Here is a 27,591-nt window from a genome sequence, read left to right on the forward strand (position 1 = left end):
AACTGCACCGTTACAACACCACTTTTTGCACCGGACGTCCCCCCACTGACAGACAGGGCCACGGACCGGGTCTAGCCACCGTGACAACCCCAGGACTGAGACCCAGAGGCCCGGCTCCGGGTACCCCTTGGCCCTGCGGCGGTGTGGGGGCGCTCCATATACCTAAATCGAGGCGTGGATAGATACTGGAAAAGTTATCTGAAACATTACTACATATAAATGCGCAATTGCTGCGTTGTAGGAGGGTGCTTACCCTATATGTAGATGCGCTGATCATCCCGCTGCAGAGCCCGAGGAGTTGTCCGATCCGGTCACCGCTGTTTGTTATTGCGGTGTCGGCGGGGAACAGAAGGGGAGAGCGGGAGGGAGTGTAGCAGCTGACGCAATAACTGGGAGCCCCGGCCGAAGGCGTCCCTGGTAACCGCGAGGAGAAAGATGGCTGCTGGCGCCGGCTCACGAGTGCCTGAACTGTGACATCACAAAAGGTACGGAGCGGCATTGGGGCCAAAAGGAATGACTAAACCAACGCGTTTCGAAGGTGCTCGGCCTTCTTCATCAGGGTTACCGTGTGTCATTCCATCTTCTCCCTTTATATGTTACCGACAGGCTGCTATTATGCCCACCCCCCGCCTTTCTGTGTGACTCATTAAGGAATACTGTGTAGAATCTTGGTCCTAATGAGTATATTACATTGGGTGTACAGCGCTTATTCTACTATAGCTACAAAGACCTGACTGATTTTGACCCCTCAAAAATGGCCTTCCCATTCATAAATAAATATAAATTTAAAATCAAATGCTTTATTAGAACTACTTGATTAAAACCTTTAAACATATGAACTTTACTCTATACCTAGCTGATAGTGTGTTAATTCTTCTGCCCATCTTGCATAGCTTTTGCATATGGGTACACATAGGAACTTAAAAAAGGCGCTATGTAAAAACTGATTGGGTATTAAAATATTTAAATATTTAAAACTGTTATTTAAAAATAGCATTAGTGGGGATCCCTGAATTAGAGGCGTAGCTCTAGCCTTATCCCTTTGCCTCCCAATACTGCTATCTAATAAAGTGCTCAGGGTAATGTATGCGCCTATGCGCGCTAGAAGGTGAACCATACCCCCTAGTTGGTTCCATGTGCGTGTATCCCTATTATAGGAATGAAACGGGGAACGAAAAAGAGGGGGGGGGGGGGTGTTAAGATATCTATGCGCCTGTTGCGTGAGGGAAAGAAGTGAGGGGGGGGGAAAACAATTTTTTACCACGTGTCTTGACCACGTTGGGATTATTTACAGACTTGATGCCTGCGTCAGAGGGCATACAATTCCAGCTCCTGGTTGAGACCTCTTGGGGATAGGCTGTCCAATAGAAATATCCACTTAGATTCAGTTCTCGACATCTGTTTGAGGAAATCCCCTTTCCTTGAATTAGATTGGATTTTCTGAATTCCGCAGAAATGTATGTCCTTTATCTTCCCCTCATGGTTCTCCACAAAATGTCGTGACAAGGGATGTCCTATATATCCCTTTTGGATGTTAGTAAGATGTTCCTTGATCCGTATCCTGAGTTCCCTCTTGGTATGACCGACATACAGTTTTTTGTATGGACATATAATAATGTATATCACCCCCGTGGAGAAACAGGAGATTTTATTCTTAATACTGAATGTTTTTGTATTGTTGGTGTCCGTGAATTGGGTCTGACAGGTCTTCTTGAAGGTTGTATTAATGCAACTGAAACACCTGCCGCAAGGTGTAAACCCCATATTGGAACTTGAGGGAATCCCACTCTTAGATGTTGGTTTACTAAGAGCCAGTTTGTTTGTTGGGGCAAGAAGATTGCCCAAAGTTTGGGCTTTCCTGAACACGAACTTAGGGTGAGGTGGTAAAAATTCTCCCACCACCTTGTCCCTTGTTAGAATCGCCCAATGTTTGCGTATGATGTTCTGAAATTTCCTATGACCTGTGTGAAATTGTGTTATGATTGATAGGGATTTTATCTGTTCTGAAATACTGGTGGTGTCCCCCACTTTGGTTCTGTTCCCCTCTACCAGAGAGTCTCTCGATATGTCCCTCACTTCATTTCTGACTCTTTCCAATGCAGTTAAGGAATACCCTTTTTCCACAAATTGCTGTGTCAGATGTTCTGATTCATCCTCATAGTCCTTTAAATTGGTGCAGTTTCGTCGGACTCTAGTGAACTGGCCTTTTGGGATGTTATTAAGCCAAACAGGCAGGTGACAGCTGGTTAGATGGATGTAGCTGTTTGCATCAACCTCCTTACGATAGCATTTGGTGTGTAGTCTGCCTTCCTCGATGTATATAGTGAGATCCAAAAAGTTGATACTGTACAGTATCAACTTTTTGGATCTCACTATATACATCGAGGAAGGCAGACTACACACCAAATGCTAAAGTAGAATAATCACTGCACTCATATGGTTTTTTGTTTGCTTCAAGTGAAAAAGTTTATTTAGACAATAGTGGTGGTGAAGCGATAGGCACAAAAACGTTTCGGCCAACTCGTGGCCTTGATCACAATATCGCCTATTGGGACGTTTCACTAGACTAGGTATACTGTGAGGCCGTGATGATTATTGTTATGGACACAGTTGTATGAACTTGCCAGTGTATTGCTGATGTAGCTCAAGCCAAGTACACAGTAGTATTAGTTTAGTATTAGATGGTATAGCTGTCTCATATGAGAAATGTAATATGCCAAATGTGGCTGGAGGGTTCCTGTGTCGTTTTTTATGTGTCTCCAAAGAAACAGGAGAGGATAGAGATCCGTCGGTAGATAATTTCGGTATGCTGCACAGGGAGCCAACGTGGGTGGATTGGTGGGAGCAGGCCGACACAGTCCGTGTCTAGGCTGTAGGAGCTCCTACATACACCAATAGAGAGACAAATTGGAGGAGTAGTTTCCAATATATATTATTTATTAGTTAAAATACCCACAATACAAAAATTCATTAAATTTCTAATATACACTAAAGAGTACAACTCAGATGGAAAAGACCATCTGTGGATAAATATCAGCAGAAACAGAGAATAACGGGAGCAGAACACCAGACCTAACAGACCTGGGTGCAGTGTCCAATGTGCTGTATAATGAACCAGCTGAAAAATATAAATGCCTGAAATAGTCTATGTATATAATTTCATAGGACACAGAGGCAGTCTGTAATATAATACTGCCATCTATCCTGCACCTATATTGCACTTGCCCTAAAGCCTAAAAGACCTGTTGGGCCTCTAGTCTGACCTTGACCATATCATCAATACAAATAGAAGGGCAATAGTATATGCGATATACCTGTGGTCATGTTGGTCCAATGATCTGCCCCGCACTAATGCACCTCGACGCGCGTTTCTCCACGCCTGTGGCTTCGTCAGGAGGAGCTCTTACAGCCTAGACACGGACTGTGTCGGCCTGCTCCCACCAATCCACCCACGTTGGCTCCCTGTGCAGCATACCGAAATTATCTACCGACGGATCTCTATCCTCTCCTGTTTCTTTGGAGACACATAAAAAACGACACAGGAACCCTCCAGCCACATTTGGCATATTACATTTCTCATATGAGACAGCTATACCATCTAATACTAAACTAATACTACTGTGTACTTGGCATGAGCTACATCAGCAATACACTGGCAAGTTCATACAACTGTGTCCATAACAATAATCATCACGGCCTCACAGTATACCTAGTCTAGTGAAACGTCCCAATAGGCGATATTGTGATCAAGGCCACGAGTTGGCCGAAACGTTTTTGTGCCTATCGCTTCACCACCACTATTGTCTAAATAAACTTTTTCACTTGAAGCAAACAAAAAACCATATGAGTGCAGTGATTATTCTACTTTATGATTTATGGGACCTAAGGCCCCTTTTCACTGGCACCGTGAACCACATTAGTCGAGTGCTAGCTTTCTACGCCCTCTACACACCAAATGCTATCGTCCATAGCTATTGTCCAAACAGCTACATCCATCTAACCAGCTGTCACCTGCCTGTTTGGCTTAATAACATCCCAAAAGGCCAGTTCACTAGAGTCCGACGAAACTGCACCAATTTAAAGGACTATGAGGATGAATCAGAACTTCTGACACAGCAATTTGTGGAAAAAGGGTATTCCTTAACTGCATTGGAAAGAGTCAGAAATGAAGTGAGGGACATATCGAGAGACTCTCTGGTAGAGGGGAACAGAACCAAAGTGGGGGACACCACCAGTATTTCAGAACAGATAAAATCCCTATCAATCATAACACAATTTCACACAGGTCATAGGAAATTTCAGAACATCATACGCAAACATTGGGCGATTCTAACAAGGGACAATGTGGTGGGAGAATTTTTACCACCTCACCCTAAGTTCGTGTTCAGGAAAGCCCAAACTTTGGGCAATCTTCTTGCCCCAACAAACAAACTGGCTCTTAGTAAACCAACATCTAAGAGTGGGATTCCCTCAAGTTCCAATATGGGGTTTACACCTTGCGGCAGGTGTTTCAGTTGCATTAATACAACCTTCAAGAAGACCTGTCAGACCCAGTTCACGGACACCAACAATACAAAAACATTCAGTATTAAGAATAAAATCTCCTGTTTCTCCACGGGGGTGATATACATTATTATATGTCCATGCAAAAAACTGTATGTCGGTCGTACCAAGAGGGAACTCAGGATACGGATCAAGGAACATCTTACTAACATCCAAAAGGGATATATAGGACATCCCTTGTCGTGACATTTTGTGGAGAACCATGAGGGGAAGATAAAGGACATACATTTCTGCGGAATTCAGAAAATCCAATCTAATTCAAGGAAAGGGGATTTCCTCAAACAGATGTCGAGAACTGAATCTAAGTGGATATTTCTATTGGACAGCCTATCCCCAAGAGGTCTCAACCAGGAGCTGGAATTGTATGCCCTCTGACCCAGGCATCAAGTCTGTAAACAATCCCAACGTGGTCAAGACACGTGGTAAAAAATTGTTTCCCCCCCCCCTCACTTCTTTCCCTCACGCAACAGGCACATAGATATCTTAACCCCCCCCCCTCTTTTTCGTTCCCCGTTTCATTCCTATAATAGGGATACACGCACATGGAACCAACTAGGGGGTATGGTTCACCTTCTAGCGCGCATAGGCGCATACATTACCCTGAGCACTTTATTAGATAGCAGTATTGGGAGGCAAAGGGATAAGGCTAGAGCTACGCCTCTAATTCAGGGATCCCCACTAATGCTATTTTTAAATAACAGTTTTAAATATTTAAATATTTTAATACCCAATCAGTTTTTACATAGCGCCTTTTTTAAGTTCCTATGTGTACCCATATGCAAAAGCTATGCAAGATGGGCAGAAGAATTAACACACTATCAGCTAGGTATAGTGTAAAGTTCATATGTTTAAAGGTTTTAATCAAGTAGTTCTAATAAAGCATTTGATTTTAAATTTATATTTATTTATGAATGGGAAGGCCATTTTTGAGGGGTCAAAATCAGTCAGGTCTTTGTAGCTATAGTAGAATAAGCGCTGTACACCCAATGTAATATACTCATTAGGACCAAGATTCTACACAGTATTCCTTAATGAGTCACACAGAAAGGCGGGGGGTGGGCATAATAGCAGCCTGTCGGTAACATATAAAGGGAGAAGATGGAATGACACACAGTAACCCTGATGAAGAAGGCCGAGCACCTTCGAAACGCGTTGGTTTAGTCATTCCTTTTGGCCCCAACGCCGCTCCGTACCTTTTGTGACGTCACAGTTCAGGCACTCGTGAGCCGGCGCCAGCAGCCATCTTTCTCCTCGCGGTTACCAGGGACGCCTTCGGCCGGGGCTCCCAGGTACCGCGTCAGCTGCTACACTCCCTCCCGCTCTCCCCTTCTGTTCCCCGCCGACACCGCAATAACAAACAGCGGTGACCGGATCGGACAACTTCTCGGGCTCTGCAGCGGGACGATCAGTGCATCTACATATAGGGTAAGCACCCTCCTGCAACGCAGCAATTGCGCATTTATATGTAGTAATGTTTCAGATAACTTTTCCAGTATCTATCCACGCCTCGAGTTAGGTATACACCTATCTACGTCTTGAGTTATCTACAGCTACATCCCAGGCATTTATCAGGACCTGGACACCGGCTACCTGCCGTCTATCAATACAGAACATTTAACCCCCAAGCGCAGCATCACTCTGTCTTTTTGTGGGAACTTTTCTGTATATTTTTATCCCAGGATAGGCACAGATCCTGTTACAGTGATCCCAGCAGCTAGGGGTGTCCAACTGACTACCCATTCTCCCTGTCACCATCTTTTTGTCCTCAAGTGTGGTGAGCGCCAGTGTGTCTGTTTTTTCTGTCATTCCTGATATCAACGAACCTAATATCATAGAATGCGTCTACCGAATTAAATGACCCTTGTCCCTCTCACTGGACGTGCCAAGAGACATCATTGTCTCATTTTTCCTGGCCTGGGTTAGGGGTAAACTATTCGACCTCTCTTCCGAAAAAGACTTCCTGCTCTCCCCATATGGCCACCTAATGTTCTTTAGAGATTTATCTAAAGACACTTTGAAAAAGCGACGAGATTTTTCATCAGTTACCCGGGAGCTCCGGAGGTCTCACTTTGCCTATTCATGGTCTCCTTCCTCTACTCTTTTGGTAAAATTCATGTCCGGAATCGTACATACTGCAACCCCTGAGGAAGGTTTATCCTTCCTGCAGCAACAAGGACTGAAACCTTCTAGAGCCTCCGACGGTCCTACTTGACTTGTAGTCCTGTCCTACACATATTAGCATCTGTCTTTATTACGCCTCTTACAAGTTACAAATGTATTTCTTCCTAATAATTATGAGCCAGATATTTTCGCCCACATGCCCTTGTTACACTTAAGGGGACGGGCTAGCACTTTATTATATACATAGTTACTTAATGTTAATGCCATTGTTCTGCGTATACTTTCTCTTGAAGATTAAGCAACCTAACCCGTCATTCTCTTCCCCAAGAGGGGATGCTCTTACCATTGTACTAAGCTACTGACCAACAAGTTATGTATTGTACCGTATGTTGCTATCCTACACTCCCCTCCTTTCCCCCATCATATCCTTCTCCCCCCCCCACCCTCCCTCCCCTCCCCACCCTTTAACTACCCTGTTTATTGGAAAACTTAATAAATCTTTGGAAAAGAAAATGGTAATAATAACCTTAATGATATCTTAAATAAATTGTTCCACCAAACCGCTGCACAACCAGCTCTACCCTCACCTACTGTATCCTCACCCATCCCATGTAGACTGTGAGCCCTCACAGGCAGGGTCATCCCTCCTCCTGTACCAGCCAGTGACTTGTTTTGTTCAAGATTATTGTATGTTGCTATAATAATAATAATAAATGATGAGATGCTGCTTTCTATGTATATAGTGCACCATGTCCTATGCCAAACACTGCTCATTTAGGGGAATCGCTGACCCACTCCGCCACTTGGTCCCACTGGGGGATCACTTGTTCCTCTGTGGGCCTGTCTGGGCCAGTATACCTACTTTTATACCGTTTTTTGTGTCACTTGTGCACATCAAAGCAAAAGAAGGAATGATGGAGCATCCAAATTTCACGTTCATTACCTCAAAGGATTGTAAGCTTTTTAATACCATGTTCTTTGATGAAAAACACAGATAATGATTTCACTATGATGTTATGTGACTGAAAAGCAGTGTGCCATCCATGCAGGACAGAAGTAGGCAAACAAATTCTCTCTGCCACCCATCATCAGGCAGTGTGGTGGGAACTGCCATAGATGATTCTCCCTTTCCTTTGGGCATCCAACAAGCTCTCTCATGATCGAGCAGAACGACTGGTGGATGATGAGGATGATGACAGGTGGATGGAAATGGCGAATGGTTACCAGAAATAAGGCCCCTATTCATTGAGACTGGCACTTTGTATTCTAATCTTAATGAGGGGCTTGCAGGAATAAAGCTACATTCTCATGATGAGCTTTTGGTCAATTTTTGATGTTGCAGATTTTCTACTCCCACTAAGTAAAAAAGGTTCATTGCATTTTTCGAAAATATGCAGTGTAAAAAACTTACCAAAATCTCATCTTGGGAAGTAGCCTAAAATGCACCAAATTCATTAAGAGGCTCTCGCCACTCTATGAACTGACACATGTTATCAGGGGCGTGTGACTCCAAGCACCTCGCACAAAAGGTTATGTAGTGTGAGACTGGACATTTCTTGCTTAAGAAACACAACCACTTTCCATTATGTCTACAGTCTGTAACGCTCCGGCTCCTCCCCAGCTCTGCCCATTTTTATGGAGCTGCTCAAAAAAGGTGTGAAAACAAAAGTCACAACTCCAGGATGCGCAAAAATGTCGGTTTTCTGGCGTAAATTATTTTATAAATGGGAGCCTAAGATTTTTTTTTTTTATTGTTAAACCATTTTTTTCAAGCAAAAGGGGAAATAAAAGGAGAGACTTTGTTGAAAGATGTTTTTTAATATTTTTTTTTTATTTTCATATTTTATTGTTGTACTCTGTATGTATATTATTGCAGATTTTTAACCATAGACAGGTTGCTTACACCTCCCACTCTTATGCCATCTTCAATTGCCGTTATGACTTTTATGTCTTTTAATTGCATTATCTTCTATTGTTTGTTCCTAATTAGGAGCAGAGAGTGGGCGCAAAGTGCACGGAGGGAAGCAGGTATTGTTATTACATGATGTCTGGTAAGAGGTATGTGCTGAGCTGTCGGGAGTTTGCATGGAGTTTGCTCTGTGCACTGACTTGTTTTATCAGGCCAGAAAACATTGGCTGCATAATCTGTGTGATGATATCACAAAGATTTGTTTCTAGGTCCAGCCAAGGAAAGGTCACTCTAATAATACCCAAGGTCATTGTGGGGAGCCAGTATGTCTCCCAGTCATTTTTCATTTGGTTGCAGCACTTAATGACAGTTGCAGGCAACTTGGAAGTGGTGTTTTGTGATGTCACCAGCACATGCCAGGAGATTATAAGGGCAGGCAAGGGACAGACTTGTGGATTAAACTGCTGCTGCAAATATTGTTAACTAGTTCACTTCGGCCATAATAGCAGACAGTAGTCTTAGACAGTGCAGGAAGCGTACGAGATGTGCTGCTTAGCATTTGGATATATGGGATTTTTTTACTGCAGAATTCAGCTTGATAAATTACAAATAATTAACAGGGCTGTCCACAAATAAAAAAAATACTGTCTACTTAAGGCCTGCATCACACTTAGGGCTCAGGCTATGTGCACACGTCAGGATTTCTGGCAGAAATTTTCCTGACAAAAACCAGACATTTCTGCCAGAAATCCACGTGTGCACATACCCTGATAATCATTTGTGCGAGAAACGGTCTAGTGTAATCCGATAAAAAATCGGATTGCACTCGGACCAATGTTATTCAATAGGTGACATCTCATTTGCGAGTTTTTTCTCAGCCAAAATCGGACTGAGAAAAAAATCGCAGCATGCTGCGTATTGTTGCAATTCTTAGACGAGACTCACCAATGTAAGTGAAAGGGTGGGAGAAAAAAATCGCACAGCACTCACACCATGTGAGTGCTGTCCGATTTTTACTCACCAGTGTCCTTTGAAAAGCCGGCAATTCATGCCCGGCATACAGTGAAATCACACTGACATGTTAAGAATAGAAAAGATAGAACAGATATATACACATAGAATACATATACGAGAATAAAGTCTTCATCTGTATGGGAAAATGAATCTGAGAGAGGAAAGCCATTGCTAGGTCCTGGAAATGAGAAATGCCTTAACATGGCTGCCAGGTACACAAGAATTGGCCAATTTATGCACTAAGCTTTCTCAATTTTTCATTTTTCTAATGCAATAATGCAATTCAATTTTCATATTTCATATTTGCATGCTATGGCGCTACAGTATGCTGCCTTATTTATTTGATTGTATATGAGTTGGTGATTCTAGGTAAGCACCTGTTCACACTTAGTCTATGTTTGGATGTGATGGTCAGTTTTTTTATGCTGTTAAGAAGTCATCCAGATTAAGTAGGACATACTGGTACAGGACATCATGAAATATTTAATTAATAAAGTATTGGATCACAGCTGGTGGGTAGCATAATCCAGAAGACATGACATGGTCTTCCATTCATCACCTTCCTTAATGTGGATTGAGGCTAAATTCACACTTGCATACTGGGGCTTTGCGGACGGCTGCGTACTTCCTCTCTGAAGCTCCGCCCACTCCTCAATTCTTTCATTTAGGTCCGCCTACTTCTGCATGCTTTCCCGTGCGGTTGGCGGGCCCGTCAAAATGACGCATCCGCATACGTCTGCATACATCTGCATGTCCTGCCTACCCAATGTTAAAGATAGGTACGCAGGATGCATGCAGAAGTAAGGGGACCTAAATGGAAGAAGTGCGGAAGTGAGTGGAGCTTCAGGGAGGAAGTATGCAGCCGTCCACAAAGCCCCGGTACGCAAGTGTGAACCCGGCCTTAGTTACTGTTTTAGCTCCATACAGTTTTAATTTGATGAAGATGGTAACACTTTTACTCCTGTCTAAAAGTTCAGAAATGAAGGACAATGGATAAAGGTTTTTCAGCATGATTTTTTTCAGACCCTCTTAGCTTACGCACAGTCTCAGAGTCCCATATTTTTCTTTTACGAAGAAGGAGCTTGCTCCAGCTGCAACACAGATTTTCTGATGAATCGCTTTTTCTAGATTCTCTGGGAGTTAATGGGTGAGGGGTTGCTGCATTCCCACACCCTGGCACCCCACAAATAAATGGTGTCCTGATTCTCCTGTGCTATGTGTGTGGTGCGTAATGCAGTCGCCTACTATCTCCAGTTCTTCAACTTCGGGAACCTCTGCACACACATCACGTGACACTCAATTTGTTTTATAAAAGAAAAGTTTACTTAACTGTCCATTTTCATCAAATTGAAACATGCAGTATTGGGCACAAACTTTTCTGTTCTCAAAGTGTATAGCACAGCAGATATTTATATCAGCTGTTCGCTCACCCTGAGCGATCCATTTCCTCACTGGCATCTCTGGACCTTGGGATACTCCATCTGGCTCTGCAGCATCCATGAGTCACATCCCAACTCCCTTATGTGATTCCCTGTTCAGCTTCCTCTCATAGGAAGATAATGAGGCACGCTTCTCAGTGCCTCCATTGGGCCATAGGTCCGGGACATTCCAGGAATGTCCACTGAATGTGACTGACATACTCATGCTGCTAATCAGCCCGCGATCTTCGTGCCCTCTTGCCTAGAACTGCCGCTATCTCTCTTCTCACTCTAATCTCTCATTCTCACTAAAAAAACAGGAAGTCATTCCCTTTTTGTCCCAATAGTTCCCTCCAAATTGTGGACTAGGGCTAAGTACTAACTGTCTCTTTATTTGCCCCCGCAGTTTGTTGCTATGAAAACGTAACCTTTCATCTACATAACTACAGACACTAACTTCTAACAGTATGCACTAAACTTCCTATCACTGTCTAATCTGCTTTATGCTGGATCCTAAATCCTAACCTATATTTTAACCTGTGCTTACCCTGCACTTTCCCTAATACCTTCAATGCTTATGAACTCTTGCCATGTGAACACAAAAGAACAGAAGAAAATCATCATAGATACAAACAGTTTGTCTTTTTTTTGGAAGATAGATTTAATGCGAAGGCGGTCGCTTCTCTTTCACCTATGCCTGAAATTTCCCTGTTTGGTCTTGAGTTTGAAACAGTTTATTTGAGAATGGTCCAGTTCAGCAAAAAAGAGAGGAGAGAGCTCCCCAATGTAATATGGGTCATTCCACATCAAGTGGACCAGTTTTAAAAATCGTCCCCACTCGACCTTCTCCGATTTTGCTGAAAATTTATATGGATGTACATGTATGTTTGAAAAGAGGTTCTGTAAATTTTTAGGGCCAGATCTCAAATACATTTGGCACTGTTGACCTTTCACTGGAGGTTCCACCAAGCCTGTGGCTTCAGCTAAGAGGATTTTGCAAACTTTGGCACATAGCCATTAGAGTTCTATACTGGCTATGATGCTGAAATTTGGCATACTAGCTCAACTTTTGCTGCTAAACACGATAAAATTATTACCGGCTATGACAAAACAATATTTCGGCTGCAATTTTGTGTCAAAGTAGCTTGAAAAACGCGTCGCATAAAATTTATGCCAAACTTTGCCCATATATAACTCAAGACCAAAAACCAATAGTAACTGGTGCTTTGCCCTGTACACCAAACATCTACATGACTTTGCATTGCTGCAATATCACGGTCAAATCATATGTATTTGTGGAAATATTCACACCCACATATGATGAAAAACTTAAAAAAAACGAATTTTACCTATTTTTAGGTCAAATTTCTCAAAAAGGGTACCCCTAAAATATATTAATTCTGATATCATTAGAAAGAGCACATTTTTCTCTACAAGGATCATTGGGGGTTTTTTTGGAGTCTCTCAGTTTAGGAAATGAAAAATGCCACTGAACATGGTGTTATTTATTAATACGCAATGAATGGTAACTGCACTATTCAAACCCTTGCGTTGGTCCATGGTGGTTATACCACAACCAATTCCCTTATGGACTTTGCTGAAAATTACTCATTTATTGTTCAAGATGCCATTCAAGGTTTCCACTGGGAAAATAGTCAAGCTACAGTACACCCATTTGTAATTTACTTCAAGGAGTTAAATTGTGAAGCTGCGCAGAACATCAGCTTGTGCATAATCAGTGATTGCTCACGACATGACACAGTTGCAGTCCACACTTTCTTAACAGTAATTGTGGAGTATCTCAAGACTCATCTATGGGATTCATCATATCCACTACTTCAGCGATGGATCTGCAGCCCAGTACAAAAATTTCAAAAATTTTCTCTACTTGTGCCACCACAATGCTGATTTCAATATCAGCGCTGAATGGAATTTTTTTGGTACCAGTCATGGAAAGTCGCCCTGTGATGGGATTGGAGGGACAGCAAAGAGGTTGGCAGGTCGTGCCAGTCTTCAACGCCCAACTGAAAACCAAATACTGACTCCGGTGGATTTATTCAACTTTTGCAACGAGCAACTGCATGGAATCAAGTTTTTTTTTGTTCCAAAAGAAAAAATTGACGAAATACGGGTAGTTCAAGAGGAAAGGTTCAAAGATGGACATACGATTGCTGGAACAAGAGAAAATCACCAGTTTGTGCCAATTGATGACAAAAAGATTTGCATTTCAAGGGTGTCAAATGACCCATCATCTTTCATTGCCCATGTAGATAGATCTGTCAGATCAGAAATGCCTTTTGTGCCAATTGCTAACCTCCAGCCAGGGCAATACATTGCCTGCATTTACGATAGGAACTGGTGGATTGGAAATATTTCTCAAATTTCAGTCGACAAGCATGATGCATTAATAAATTTTATGCATCCTCATGGACCAGCTAGCTTCTTTCACTGGCTGTGAGAAATGATACATGCTGGATTCCCGAGCAGTCAATCATTGCGATAATTTCAGCACAGCTGCAACAGCAATGGGCCAACAATACAGCTTCTCTGAACCGATTATGTTGCAAGTTCAGCAACAATTCCAGACCACTTAGACTGAACATTATGGCTTGGGAACCAACAAAAGATACCCAATATTAAGCTTGGGATCCTAGGCAAAGACACCCACCCTCAAGCTTCGGAACCTGCGATAAAGAGACCACCCGAGGCTCGCCTTGCACGGCTATCGGCCATGGCTCCTAGGCGATGGGGCTGCCAATTCTCAATAGACAGCATTATTACAATTCTTAATAGGATTATAATACCAATTTGTAGGGAATTGGTTGTGGTATAACCACCATGGACCAACGCAAGGGTTTGAATAGTGCAGTTACCATTCATTGCGTATTAATAAATAACTCCATGTTCAGTGGCATTTTTCATTTCCTAAACTGAGAGACTCCAAAAAAAAACCAATGATCCTTGTAGAGAAAAATGTGCTCTTTCTAATAATATCAGAATTAATATATTTTAGGGGTACCCTTTTTGAGAAATTTGACCTAAAAATAGGTAAAATTCATTTTTTTTAAGTTTTTCATCATATGTGGGTGTGAATATTTCCACAAATACATATGCTTTGACCGTGATATTGCAGCAATGCAAAGTCATGTAGATGTTTGGTGTACAGGGCAAAGCACCAGTTACTATTGGTTTTTGGTCTTGAGTTATATATGGGCAAAGTTTGGCATGAATTTTATGCGACGTGTTTTTCAAGCTACTTTGACACAAAATTGCGGCCGAAATATTGTTTTGTCATAGCCGGTAATAATTTTATCGTGTTTAGCAGCAAAAGTTGAGCTAGTATGCCAAATTTCAGCATCATAGCCAGTATAGAACTCTAATGGCTATGTGCCAAAGTTTGCAAAATCCTCTTAGCTGAAGCCGCAGGCTTGGTGGAACCTCCAGTGAAAAGTCAACAGTGCCCAATGTATTTGAGATCTGGCCCTAAAAATTTACAGAACCTCTTTTCAAACATACATGTACATCCTTATAAATTTTCAGCAAAATCGGAGAAGGTCGAGTGGGGACCACTGGTCCACTTGACATGGAATGACCCATATGGCAAATATCTACCAGGAAGAATACATAATAGGTGAATACATAATAGAATTGTGCCATTCCCATAATGGTGCAAGCCAAGCCAAAGCATCTCCAGGTAACAAAGAAAAAATATATGTCACTATCAACCAGTCAGAAAAAAATTGCAGGGGACAAAGTTTAAAGAGTATGGTGCATTGGTTGACAAATCCCTATTAGGCCATAGGATTCCCATCAAAACAAAAATGAATATACAAGGAGAATTTCCACAGGAGATTTTTGTTATGGACTCAACTGTAAATATATAGTCAGTCCTGATCTTGAAGTAATCAAATGGTTAATGGAAGAGTTGTATTCTGTGAACAGACTGATGGGTATAATATCAATCAGCAAGTGAATGGTTAACAAAAGTATTGATTAACTGGCAACTTTCCGAAAAGATTACACACTTATGAAATAGCATAATAGTGTGCAACATCACCATTATTAGCAGAGACGAGTTTGTTATGCTTACAGCAGACAAATGGTTAACCACAGATTTGAGCCAAGAGGTAAATGCAAATAGATTATAAGAAAGCAGGACTTTGGTAAAGAAATTATTAGCTAGCTGGGATGGATGCTGAAGCAAAACGTTTGATGTATAATCGGTAACTGAATGCAAATCTTACTGAATACTCAGACAGCGTTAAAATGGCTTTGGGTGATGATGTCAAAGGAGATTCCTAAATTACTTGAAAATCTTGGAGTGGACTACAGCAAAGAAGGGCAGCCACAAAGGTGTACAACAAGAGATATATGTTTATATCATATCATGAATAAAAGTACATTTTTAGCAAATAAATTGAACTTCATAAGCTACTTTGGAAACCTATTGAATCTTAAATATTTTTTTCATTTAGCATTTATAAAAAGATGTTTATATTTGAACCACTTTGTTAAAATATTATGTTTGTCTTACCATCAAAAAAATCACTCAAAAGTGCTGACCAGTGGAAGACACCTTGAGGCCAAGTGTAATTATTATTATTATTTATTTATATAGCACCATTAATTCCATGGTGCTGTACATGGGAAAGGGGTTACGTACAGAGTTATAGATATCGTTTACAGTAAACAAATTTACAATGACAGACTGGTACAGAGGGGAGAGGACCCTGTCCTTGCGGACTTACATTCTATGGGATAATGGGGAAGAGACAGAAGGTCAGGGGAGTGGCAGCTCGGGTGTTGGTGAGGCGGTAGCTCGGGTGGTGGTGAGGCGGCAGCTCTGGTGGTGGTGAGGCGGCGGCAGCTCAGGTAGTGGTGAGGCGGCAGAATGGTTATTGCAGGCTGTAGGCTTTTTTGAAGAGATGGGTTTTCAAGTTCCATCTGAAGGATCCGAGGGTGATGGATAATCGGACGTGTTGAGGCGTGGAATTACAGAAGATGGGGGATATTCAGGAGAAATCTCAGAGGCAGTTGTGTGAGGAACGAATAGGTGTGGAGGAGCGTAGGAGTGTAATCCATCTCTAGCAAAAGAGACACCAAAACAGATTACAGAAAGTGGAGACTGGTCTTTTATTTCTATCCCTGCTGAGCAGGCCAGCCACTGAACAACGGTGGCAGCAATCCATGCTTAGAAGTGAAGGAAAGGACATTGCCGCACCTATAGCACTGGTAGAATGCCGATGCTCATTGAAACATAGTGGATTACAAATTACAAGGCAGGGGAATTAGGACAATTTCTGGACATGTTGGATATTTGCGCCAAAAGCAGTTTTTCACTTGTGAGGGATGAGGACAGCAAAACTTTACTTTTATACAAGTTTTGCAAGGAGGGGCAGGAAAGCTTTAAGAACAAAGTTAGGTGAAAACTGTAAAATTATATACAGAAACCAGATATACACTTTATACAGAGGATGAGACATATATTGCGTGACAAGGCACTAGGTAAACAGTAAAAGCACAAGTACTTTGTCATTCATGGTACAGATGTCTATTTGGCAAGCATGGTGTTTAGCACATTGTAGAACATTTAACTGTCTGGCCCTTTAGTAAGAAAAAAGAGGTGAATGAAAAATGCAATGCCCTCTATCACTTCAATTACCGAGGAGAACTTCCAGCGACTGCCGTCATGACTTCATCAGAGTACCTTTGCTTTCTCATTTCTCATTCCTCTCATTTAAAGCAGATATTGAAGACGCTCTTTGCCATAATGCTGATGAAGATGACACTCAAACAACTTTAGCACCCCATTTCAATTACCGACCCCTCTCAGTGGCACCAGATCAAAATGTAATTTCATGTCTACATCTCACAGAAGATATTTGTCTTGTATGTCATGTCAAAAATATTGCTTTATACTTTCTTCCTGGAAAGCAGAGAAATGTGCTGATGAATGTAAATTCTCCTGCCCAAGGAAGCCACTATCTTACATCCATGTATCTAATGGTCCCTTGAGCAAATCAAAGTAGGCCTTTACCTCAGAGCTGAAATGGATGGGAAGAGCATAAAGAGGCAGACCAAACTAAACAGAATTAGTTAAAATGTTAAGTAATTTCTTATCTAATGCATGCAAGTTAACTCTCCTCCAGATGAAAGAACAATATCTCCTACCAGCCAAGCCAGAGACTCCACCAAAAGGAGATGTCCATATGCAGACAGATTGGTTCTTGCATCTCAGCAGCTGATTGCTGGTTGGCTGTATACTGCTGCTTCTCTTCAATGAGAGTCAATGCCCCCTTCTCTAATACATAAAAACGAGATGTGAAAACAATGAATAAGAGAAGAATAAGTCAAGGCGTGAGCCTGTCGGTGTGCTACGTCAAAAATTCTGCTTTCAAAATCATATTAGAAAGTCCATCAATTATGTCAATAGAATTGGATAAAATCGAATTGACTCTGGAGAATACCTTGGTTCCAAAATGCAAGATCTCTAACAGGGCTCTCAAGTATCACAGGTAATCAATAGTATTGGTCTTCTCACGTGGGCCAAGGAGATCTTTTGGCCTCCCAAGACTTTATTGATCAGGTGCCACTGCAACTTTACACCAACTATAGTCATACCCCTAAATCTATGGTTGTCTTGAATATTCCAACATAATAATGATTGTGATCATAATTTCTGCCTAGTGATGTGTAAAACAGAATATTTATTGACTGGTGTTTTTCGACCTGTGGCTTTCCAGCTATTGGGAAACTACAACTCCCACCATGTGCAGGCTGTCAGGGCATGCTGTGAACATGCCAATGTTTTGCATCACTTGCACAATCATACTCATATTTTTTTGCTCTGGATACAAATATCAGAAATTATGTTGACATATTCCAGCATGTAAGACTGTGGTTATTTTTTGCAGAAGAGATTATCCCCCCAAATGGCCAGAATAGCCCAGTTCAGTGGAGTGTCCCGTAAAAATCAGGACTGTTGACACATATGTCCTAGGGTAGAACCCTGTTTGCGAATGCTAACTTTACACACCATATAGTCACCCCACTGCTCTGTGTGTATACACTGATGCTGTGCTTTTCCATTATGGATTTGTGAACTCAAATTGTGAAATTGAATATGGAAGAATTATCAGTGTTTACTGGGAAAAATATTTCTGTCTACACCTTAAATTTCTACTAACATTTTAACATTCATTAACCCCCTGAGGAAGCAAGATTATTATATGCGAAACACGCTTTGGGGCTTTTTGAACTTCTGGTGACCTGGCTAGGTGCATTTTATGATGGGTAAGAGTGATTTTTCAACAGTTAGTATATGAATTGAGACGTGCTGGGAATGTATTCCTTATGACTGTGGTGTCTAATACTGTTAAATGTGCATTCCTTATGTCTTGTCCCCTGTGTCCAAATATGTGCTGTCAATTGGCCAGTGTGTTTAATATTTTGTAATATTCCATGATCCCAGGTGCCTATGGGTGATTTCTACACTATCAGTTGACATTGCGTATATATTTTTTTCTGACCTTTGTGTGTATTATTGTAAACTTCATACCCTACAATGCACCTATTTTACTTTACATTCACAAACTGCTAGGTTGATAGTCTGCTGGTTTGTAATCCTATATATCTTTATAAAAAAAAATTTTGATATGTCAAATAGGTGTATTCTCAATAAAAAGTTATGTTTTTTAAGGCAGTAAAATTCCTTTCCTCTTTTTTTGATTATTAATTATCCCATTTGGACTGGCTTATGTGCCTCTATTTACACTTTTCTGACCGCACGGCCCATTTTTGCATCCAATGGATTTTTTGTTATATCCTATCTTTCTAGTAATATTTTAATATTTCAGTTACAGTGAATATTTTTACTCTTCATGAAGTTTGTGATACTTTTTTCGGTAACACTGTGGAATTTTAAGGTATGATTCAACATAATGTAAGTGAACATTTATCCGTATTTTTTTTAATTGGTCTTTAGGTCCACGAGTTCAACTGTTCACTTCTTGCCATATGGTCCATTACCCCCAGCTTTAACAAATCACAACATAATTATATATCTGAGTCTTAATATACAACTGTAATTATGTCTAACAAGTCATATTTGTGAAACAGCTCCCCCTCCCATCCACGCCAAACACTTCCCCACCGCTCGCTGCTTTGTTTCCTTTCCATGAAATAATCCGGTGACTGTAATATCATCACATCCTTGCCTTTATGAGATTTTCAAAGGAGCCACTGTTTATTTTAAGAATTCCCTCTTCTTTATAATCTCTTGGATATTATGTTAACCTTAATCTGTTTTAGCCAAAGTCCTGGCTGCAAAGAAATAAACATTGCGTTCACTAAAAAGAATGTGATATATTCAGACAGACATTTTTTTTTTTTAGTTAAGCTGGGAAATTGGTTACAACTAGGCCTGCGCTTATTCATGACCACTAATAGGATTAAAGTGTCAGGGGCTCTTTAGAAAATCCAAGTGTATAGTGAGAATATGCTACTGAGTCAGCGGTGTCTAATTTTTTTTTTCCTTAAAGGATGTAATGACACACCTACAAAGGAGAAAGTTTTGACACCCCCCCAAGAGGTAACTTGTTGATGATCCATATCTTGAAGAGCTCTGCTTGCACTATCAGACTACACCAAGACGTGAGGGTCGAAACTCAGTCACCAGAAGCATAATCGTGTCACTTGCAAACCCTTGCACTCTTCACGTTTCATTTATTTCACTTTTATTTTAATTGACTATTTGAAAAGCTAACATGTAGACAAGTAGACAAGCTCCATCTCTGGTGAGATCTGTTTCTTCTTCTCCTACCTCTCAGCATCATTAGATGTTTTCACTCACTGTACAGAAGGTCAGAGAGTATAAATATAAATTGCATTTTGCATTACTTCTAGATGAGTGAAACTGTCAAAGCAATGATATGAGCTTTCAGTCCCACATTCTGCCACTTCACTCCCATTTTTGGCCAAGAGGTCATGGGCAAATTAAAGATGACAGGCCAGACGGCATGGCCAACAGACTGATATTGTTAGGCTTCCCTGCTATGGTGCAAAATTACAAAGAAAGTGGTCTTTGAGTTACTCCATACCATGGAATAAGTGTTTAAGAAGAGGAGTGAATTCAGTAGAACATCAGCTGAATTTCTTTTTCCTTTAGCAAAACATAATATTGTGTTGTACTCAAATGAGGAGGTAATCAGCTCATGTTGTACCTTCCTTTTCGACAAAATGGTAGAAAAACAAACAAGCCATTCACTGATGCCCAAATGTCATCTCTCTGTGACACTGGCCAAGTTGCAAGATATCCACATGCATCAATGACCAAAGAGGGTTGGATAGGCTTATTCTTGTCTAAAATTCAATATAAAACAAAATATCCAGCCATATGCAGTATTGCCAAACTGGCTGCATGTCATTCACGGACATCTGTCCATACCTTTTATATCCCCGTGAGTTGTGTACGCTCTTAGTCTAGTAAATCAGTAGGGAATGGAGAAACCCAGAAGTTGCCAGGTTGGAGATAATGTCGATAAATAAAATATTGCTTATTGTGATTCTTGAAAAAGATGCTGGAATCTCATACAGGGAGATGATATTAAACAGAATTAAGAGATTAGAAGCAACAAGCACAAACCACTGAAATAGAATAGAACGCCAATATATTTAATAAAAGCAAACCCTCATGTAATTCACCAAAAATGACGATTAAAGATTTTGGACAGAGATGATTACATCTGAGTTCGGCCTTCTGAATTACTAACACCACCTGTGTACACCTGCTTCAGTTCAAGAATATCATTTTGTGAAGCCCATTGAACTATAAAGCATATTGTATAAAAGAATAGATTTATATAATCAGATAGTTTTGTGTACGTAGAATATTGATTTCACACATATTGCTAAGTGGACCTTCATTCCAGAACTTTTTATATCTATGCCAGTATAATCAAGAATCAACATTTTAACGGCTTTGGTAAAATGTACTTTAAAAACAAAGAGTGAAAAAGCAACACAAAAAAATAAATCTAACTCAAGTCAATATTTGGTGTAACCGCTCTCTGTCTTCAAAACGGCATCAGTTCATCTAGGTTCACTTGTACAAAGTTTTTAAAGAGATTCTTTAGTGGCGCTGTTCTAAACATCTTGGAGAACTAACCACAGATCTTCTGTGAATGTAGGCTTGCGCAAATCCCTCTCTCTTTTCATGTAATCCTAGACAGACTCAATGATTCTGAGATCAAGGCTCTGTGTGAGCCATATCATCATTTTATTTATTTGTTAGTTATTAACCCCTTCATGACCCAGCCTATATTGACCTTAATGACCTGGCCTTTTTTTGCAATTCTGACCAGTGTGCTTTTGAGAGGTAATAACTCAGGAACGCTTCAACGGATCCTAGCGGTTCTGAGATTGTTTTTTCGTGACATATTGGGCTTCATGTTAGTGGTAAATTTAGGTCGATAATTTTTGAGTTTATTTGTGAAAAAAATGGAAATTTGGCGAAAATTTTGAATATTTCGCCATTTTCAAATTTTGAATTTTTATTCTGTTAAACGAGAGAGATATGTGACACAAAATAGTTAATAAATAACATTTCCCACATGTTTACTTTACATCAGCACAATTTTGGAAACAAATTTTTTTTTTGCTAGGAAGTTATAAGGGTTAAAATTTGACCAGCGATTTCTCATTTTTACAACGAAATTTACAAAACCATTTTTTTTAGGGACCACCTCACATTTGAATTCAGTTTAAGGGGTCTATATGGCTGAAAATACCCAAAAGTGACACCATTCTAAAAACTGCACCCCTCAAGGTGCTCAAAACCACATTCAAAAAGTTTATTAACCCTTCAGGTGCTTCACAGCAGCAGAAGCAACATGGAAGAAAAAATGAACATTTAACTTTTTAGTCACAAAAAATGATCTTTTAGCAACAATTTTTTTATTTTCCCAAGGGTAAAAAGAGAAACTGGACCCCAAATGTTATTTTACAATTTGTCCTGAGTACGCTGATACCCCATATGGGGGGGAACCACTGTTTGGGCGCACGACAGGGCTCAATAGGGAAGGACCGCCATTTGACTTTTTCAATGAAAAATTGGTTCCAATCTTTAGCGGACATCATGTCGCGTTTGGAGAGCCCCTGTGTGCCTAAACATTGGAGCTCCCCCACAAGTGATCCCATTTTGGAAACTAGACCCCCCAAGGAGCTTATCTAGATGCATAGTGAGCACTTTGAACCCCCAGGTGCTTCACAAATTGATCTGTAAAAATGAAAAAGTACTTTATTTTCCACAAAAAATTTCTTTAGCCTCAATTTTTTCATTTTCACAAGGGCAACAGGATAAAATGGATCCTAAAATGTGTTGGGCAATTTCTCTTGAGTACACTGATACCTCATATGTGGTCACAAACCACTGTTTGTGCACACGGCAAGGCTCGGAAGGGAAGGAGCGCCATTTGACTTTTGAATGAAAAATTAGCTCCAATCTTTAGCCGACACCATGTCGCGTTTGGAGAGCCCCTGTGTGCCTAAACATTGGAGCTCCCCCACAAGTGACCCCATTTTGGAAACTAGACCCGCCAAGGAACTTATCTAGATGCATAGTGAGCACTTTGAAAACCCAAGGGGCTTCACAAATTGATCCGTAAAAATAAAAAAAGTACTTTGTTTTTCACAAAAAATTTATTTTAGCCTCAATTTGTTTATTTCCACATGGGCAACAGGATAACATTTATTAGGCAATTTCTCCTGAGTACACTGATACCTCACATCTGGGGGTTAACCACTGTTTGGGCACACGGCAGGGCTCAGAAGGGAAGGAGCGCCATTTGACTTTTTGAATGAAAAATTAGCTCCAATCGTTAGTGGACACCATGTCGCGTTTGGAGAGATCCTGTGTGCCTAAACATTGGAGCTTCCCCACATGTGACCCCATTTTGAAAACTAAACCTCCCATGGAACTAATCTAGATGTGCGGTGACCACTTTAAACCCCCAAGTTCTTCACAGAATTTATAACGCAGAGCCATGAAAATAAAAAATCATTTTTCTTTTCTCAAAAATTATATTTTAGCCCTCAGTTTTTTATTTTCACAAGAGTAACAGAAGAAATTGGACCCAAAAAGTTGTTGTCCAGTTTGTCCTGAGTACGCTGATACCCCATATGTGAGGGTGAAACACTGTTTGGGCACACGTCGGGGCTCGGAAGGGAAGTAGTGACATTTTGGAATGCAGACTTTGATGGAATGGTCTGCGGGCGTCATGTTGCATTTACAGAGCCCCTGATGTGCCTAAACAATAGAAAGCCCCCACAAGTGACCCCATTTTGGAAACTAGACCCCCCAAGGAACTTATCTAGATGTGTGGTGAGCACTTTGAACCCCCAAGTGCTTCACAGAAGTTTATAACGCAGAGCTGTGAAAATAAAAAATCATTTTTCTTTCCTCAAAAATTATGTTTTAGCAAGCAATTTTTTATTTTCACAAGGGTAACAGGAGAAGTGGACCCCAATATTTGTTGCCCAGTTTGTTCTTAGTATGCTGATACCCCATATGTGGGGGTAAACCACTGTTTGGGCACACGTCGGGGTTCAGAAGGGAAGTATTGACGTTTTGAAATGCAGACTTTGATGGAATGGTCTGCAGGCGTCACGTTGCGTTTGCAGAGCCCCTGATGTGCCTAAACAGTAGAAACCCCCCACAAGTGACCCCATTTTGGAAACTAGACCCCCCAAGGAACTTATCTAGATGTGTGGTGAGCACTTTGAACCCCCAAGTGCTTCACAGAAGTTTATAAAGCAGAGCCGTGAAAATATAAAATCATTTTTCTTTCCTCAAAGCAATTTTTTATTTTCACAAGGGTAACAGGAGAAATTGGACCCCAATAGTTGTTGCCCAGTTTGTCCTGAGTATGCTGGCACCCCATATGTAGGAGTAAACCACTGTTTGTGTGCACGTCAGGGCTCGGAAGGGAGCACCATTTGACTTTTTGAACGCAAGAGGAGACCCCTGATGTGCCTAAACAGTGGAAACCCCTCAATTCAAACTCCAACACTAACCCCAACAACCCCTAACCCTAATCCCAATTCTAGCCATAACCCTAATCACAACCCTAACCCCAACACACCCCTAACCACAACCCTAACCCCGACACACCCCTAACCCCGACACACCCCTAACCCTAATCCCAACCCTAACCCTAATCACAACCCTAAGCCTAATCCCAACCCTAACCACAACCCTAGCCCCAACACACCCCTAACCATAACCCTAACCACAAGCCTAATCTTAACCCTATTTCCAACCCTAGCCCTAATTCCAACCCTAACTCTAATTCCAACCCTAACCCTAAGGCTATGTGCCCACGTTGCGGATTCGTGTGAGATTTTTCCACACCATTTTTGAAAAATCCGCAGGTAAAATGCACTGTGTTTTACCTGCAGATTTACCGCGGATTTCCAGTATTTTTTGTGCGGATTTCACCTGCGGATTCCTATTGAGGAACAGGTGTAAAACTCTGCTGAATCCGCACAAAGAATTGACATGCTGCGGAAAATACAATGCAGCGTTGCCGCGTGGTATTTTCCACACCATGGGCACAGCGGATTTGGTTTTCCATAGGTTTAGATGGTACTGTAAACCTGATGGGAAAACTGCTACGAATCCGCAGCGGCAAATCCGCGAGAGGACCCTGCCTGCGAGGGCTTACAGTCTACAGGGGATGGGTGAGGATGCACTAGTATAGTGAGGAGCAGTGGTTTGGGGGACATGGAAAGGGGCAGTGTGGTGGAGATATGGAAAGGGACAGTATGTGGGGTGACATTATGGAGAGGGGTTGTATAGGGGACATTATGTGGGGGAGATATTATATAGAGGGGAAGTGTGGAAGTGTGGGAGATATTTTGGAGAGGGGCAGTGTGAGGTGGTATTATATGGAGGGTCAGTGTGGGAGAATGGCAGTGTGTGTGGGCAGTGTTTTATAGAGGGGCAGTGTGGGGGTATATTTTGGAGAGGGGCAATGGGGTGGTATTATAAAGAGGGACAGTGTAGGTGTAATATTGTTAAAAGGGGCGTTGTTGGGTGGATATTTCGGATATGTAAGTGCAGTGTGTATGGGAGGTTATTTTATGCAGGAAACACAGTGAGGGGAAATTATTTATTCAGTGGCAGAGAATGTGAAATATTTTTATTTATGAAGCAGTAAAATGATGCTTTTAATTTTAAGGGTACCATGTCATGATGTGCTGCTGAAGACAGAGAAGAGGCAAGTCTAGAGAGAGATGTCTCTGGATGTGAAATCTCATCCTGACGTCTGTGCTACATGGAGGCAAAAGGGATGAGAATTACTTCAATCAGAGAAGATGTCACTTATAAGGTACCTGGATGTAAATGTTTATTTGTGATACTGTCTGTGTCTCATTAGTGCTGTGGTTCCTGTATAGTCCACAGTCTGATGATGGCTGGTAACAACAACTCCCAGCATCACCTTACCATTGTTAAGAACATACTGGCAATTGTAAATTCATGCAATACAAATGTATATGGGCCTGATCTGACATTACAATTGATCACTTTACTAAGCTTGGCTCTACATTCATGTATTGATGGTATTTCTGGTGCTGCATTCATGTACTGACAGTGTTTCTGGTGCTGCATGTATGTACTGACAGTGTTTATTTTTCTGCATTCATGTATTGACAGTGGTTCTGGTGCTGCATTCATGTACTGAAGGTTGTTCTGGTGCTGGATTTATGTACTGACAGTGCTTCTTGTGCTCCATTTATGTATTGATGGTGGTCCTGACTTTGCATTCATGTACTGACTGTGGTTCTGGTGCTGCATTCATGTAGTGATGGTGGTTCTGATGTTGCATTCACATACTGATGGTTCTCCTGGTGCAGCACTCATATGCTAGCAGTGTTTCTGATCTTGTACACATGTAGCAATCCATACCATGTTATATGGCTATGTTAAAACTTAAAAATGTAGAAACTTAGAGATTTGAGATTATGAGGAGGATTTGGTGAGTTTCTGCTCTAAAAAACTCAGATTACATTAGCATGTGTTAGCACTCCTTTTTTGGGAAGAGAAACTCTCCTAAACCTACTCAAATACTCAAAATTTGGTTGTGGTGATATATTAATGTATTGATGGTGGTTCTCATGATATATTAATATAAGTACCCCTTTAAAAAATTAGCAGCCCTTCGCATTGGTTCAATATGGCAAATGTGGCCCTTGGACCAAAAAAATGTTGTGTACCCTTGCAGTACAGTATACTTACAATTACTCATTTTGCCCTTCTACCCAGCTAATTCTTTTCTTTTATCTGCTCTTTGTAGAAACAGGAAGTCTCTTTTCCCTGCAGTTATCATTCCCCTTTTCAACTCCTGACCTAGCTGCTTCTTCCTTCCTCTTGCTATGGACTTTTGCAGTGACTTATGACTTATACAGGGAAAATACACTCACCGGCCACTTTATTAGGTACACCATGCTAGTAACGGGTTGGACCCCCTTTTGCCTTCAGAACTGCCTCAATTCTTCGTGGCATAGATTCAACAAGGTGCTGGAAGCATTCCTCAGAGATTTTGGTCTATATTGACATGATGGCATCACACAGTTGCCGCAGATTTGTCGGCTGCACATCCCAAAGATGCTCCATACAAGGCAGGATGGATCCATGCTTTCATGTTGTTTACGCCAAATTCTGACCCTACCATCCGAATGTCGCAGCAGAAATCGAGACTCATCAGACCAAGCAACGTTTTTCCAATCTTCTACTGTCCAATTTCGATGAGCTTGTACAAATTGTAGCCTCAGTTTCCTGTTCTTAGCTGAAAGGAGTGGTACCCGGTGTGGTCTTCTGCTGCTGTAGCCCATCTGCCTCAAAGTTCGACGCACTGTGCGTTCAGAGATGCTCTTAGGCCTACCTTGGTTGTAACGGGTGGCGATTTGAGTCACTGTTGCCTTTCAGCTCGAACCAGTCTGCCCATTCTCCTCTGACCTCTGGCATCAACAAGGCATTTCCGCCCACAGAACTGCCGCTCACTGGATTTTTTTTCTTTTTCGGACCATTCTCTGTAAACCCTAGAGATGGTTGTGCGTGAAAATCCCAGTAGATCAGCAGTTTCTGAAATACTCAGACCAGCCCTTCTGGCACCAACAAACATGCCACGTTCAAAGGCACTCAAATCACCTTTCTTCCCCATACTGATGCTCGGTTTGAACTGCAGGAGATTGTCTTGACCATGTCTACATGCCTAAATGCACTGAGTTGCCGCCATGTGATTGGCTGATTAGAAATTAAGTGTTAACAAGAAGTTGGACAGGTGTACCTAATAAAGTGGCCAGTGAGTGTAAATCTCCTGTTTCTACATTGAGCTTAGAAGTATTCTAATTAACTGGGTAGAAGTGCAGAAAAAGTAATTGAAAGTACACAGTGCTATAAAATATGATGATTGCAAATATATTAAGAGGATACAAGCTTTGATGGGAGTGCTTCTTTTAAAAAAAAAGTAACTTGGTACTTCTGGAATTGGAATTCTATTCTGGCCT

The sequence above is a fragment of the Ranitomeya variabilis genome, chromosome 5 (genome assembly GCF_051348905.1).
Source record: "Ranitomeya variabilis isolate aRanVar5 chromosome 5, aRanVar5.hap1, whole genome shotgun sequence".
NCBI lineage: Eukaryota > Metazoa > Chordata > Amphibia > Anura > Dendrobatidae > Ranitomeya > Ranitomeya variabilis.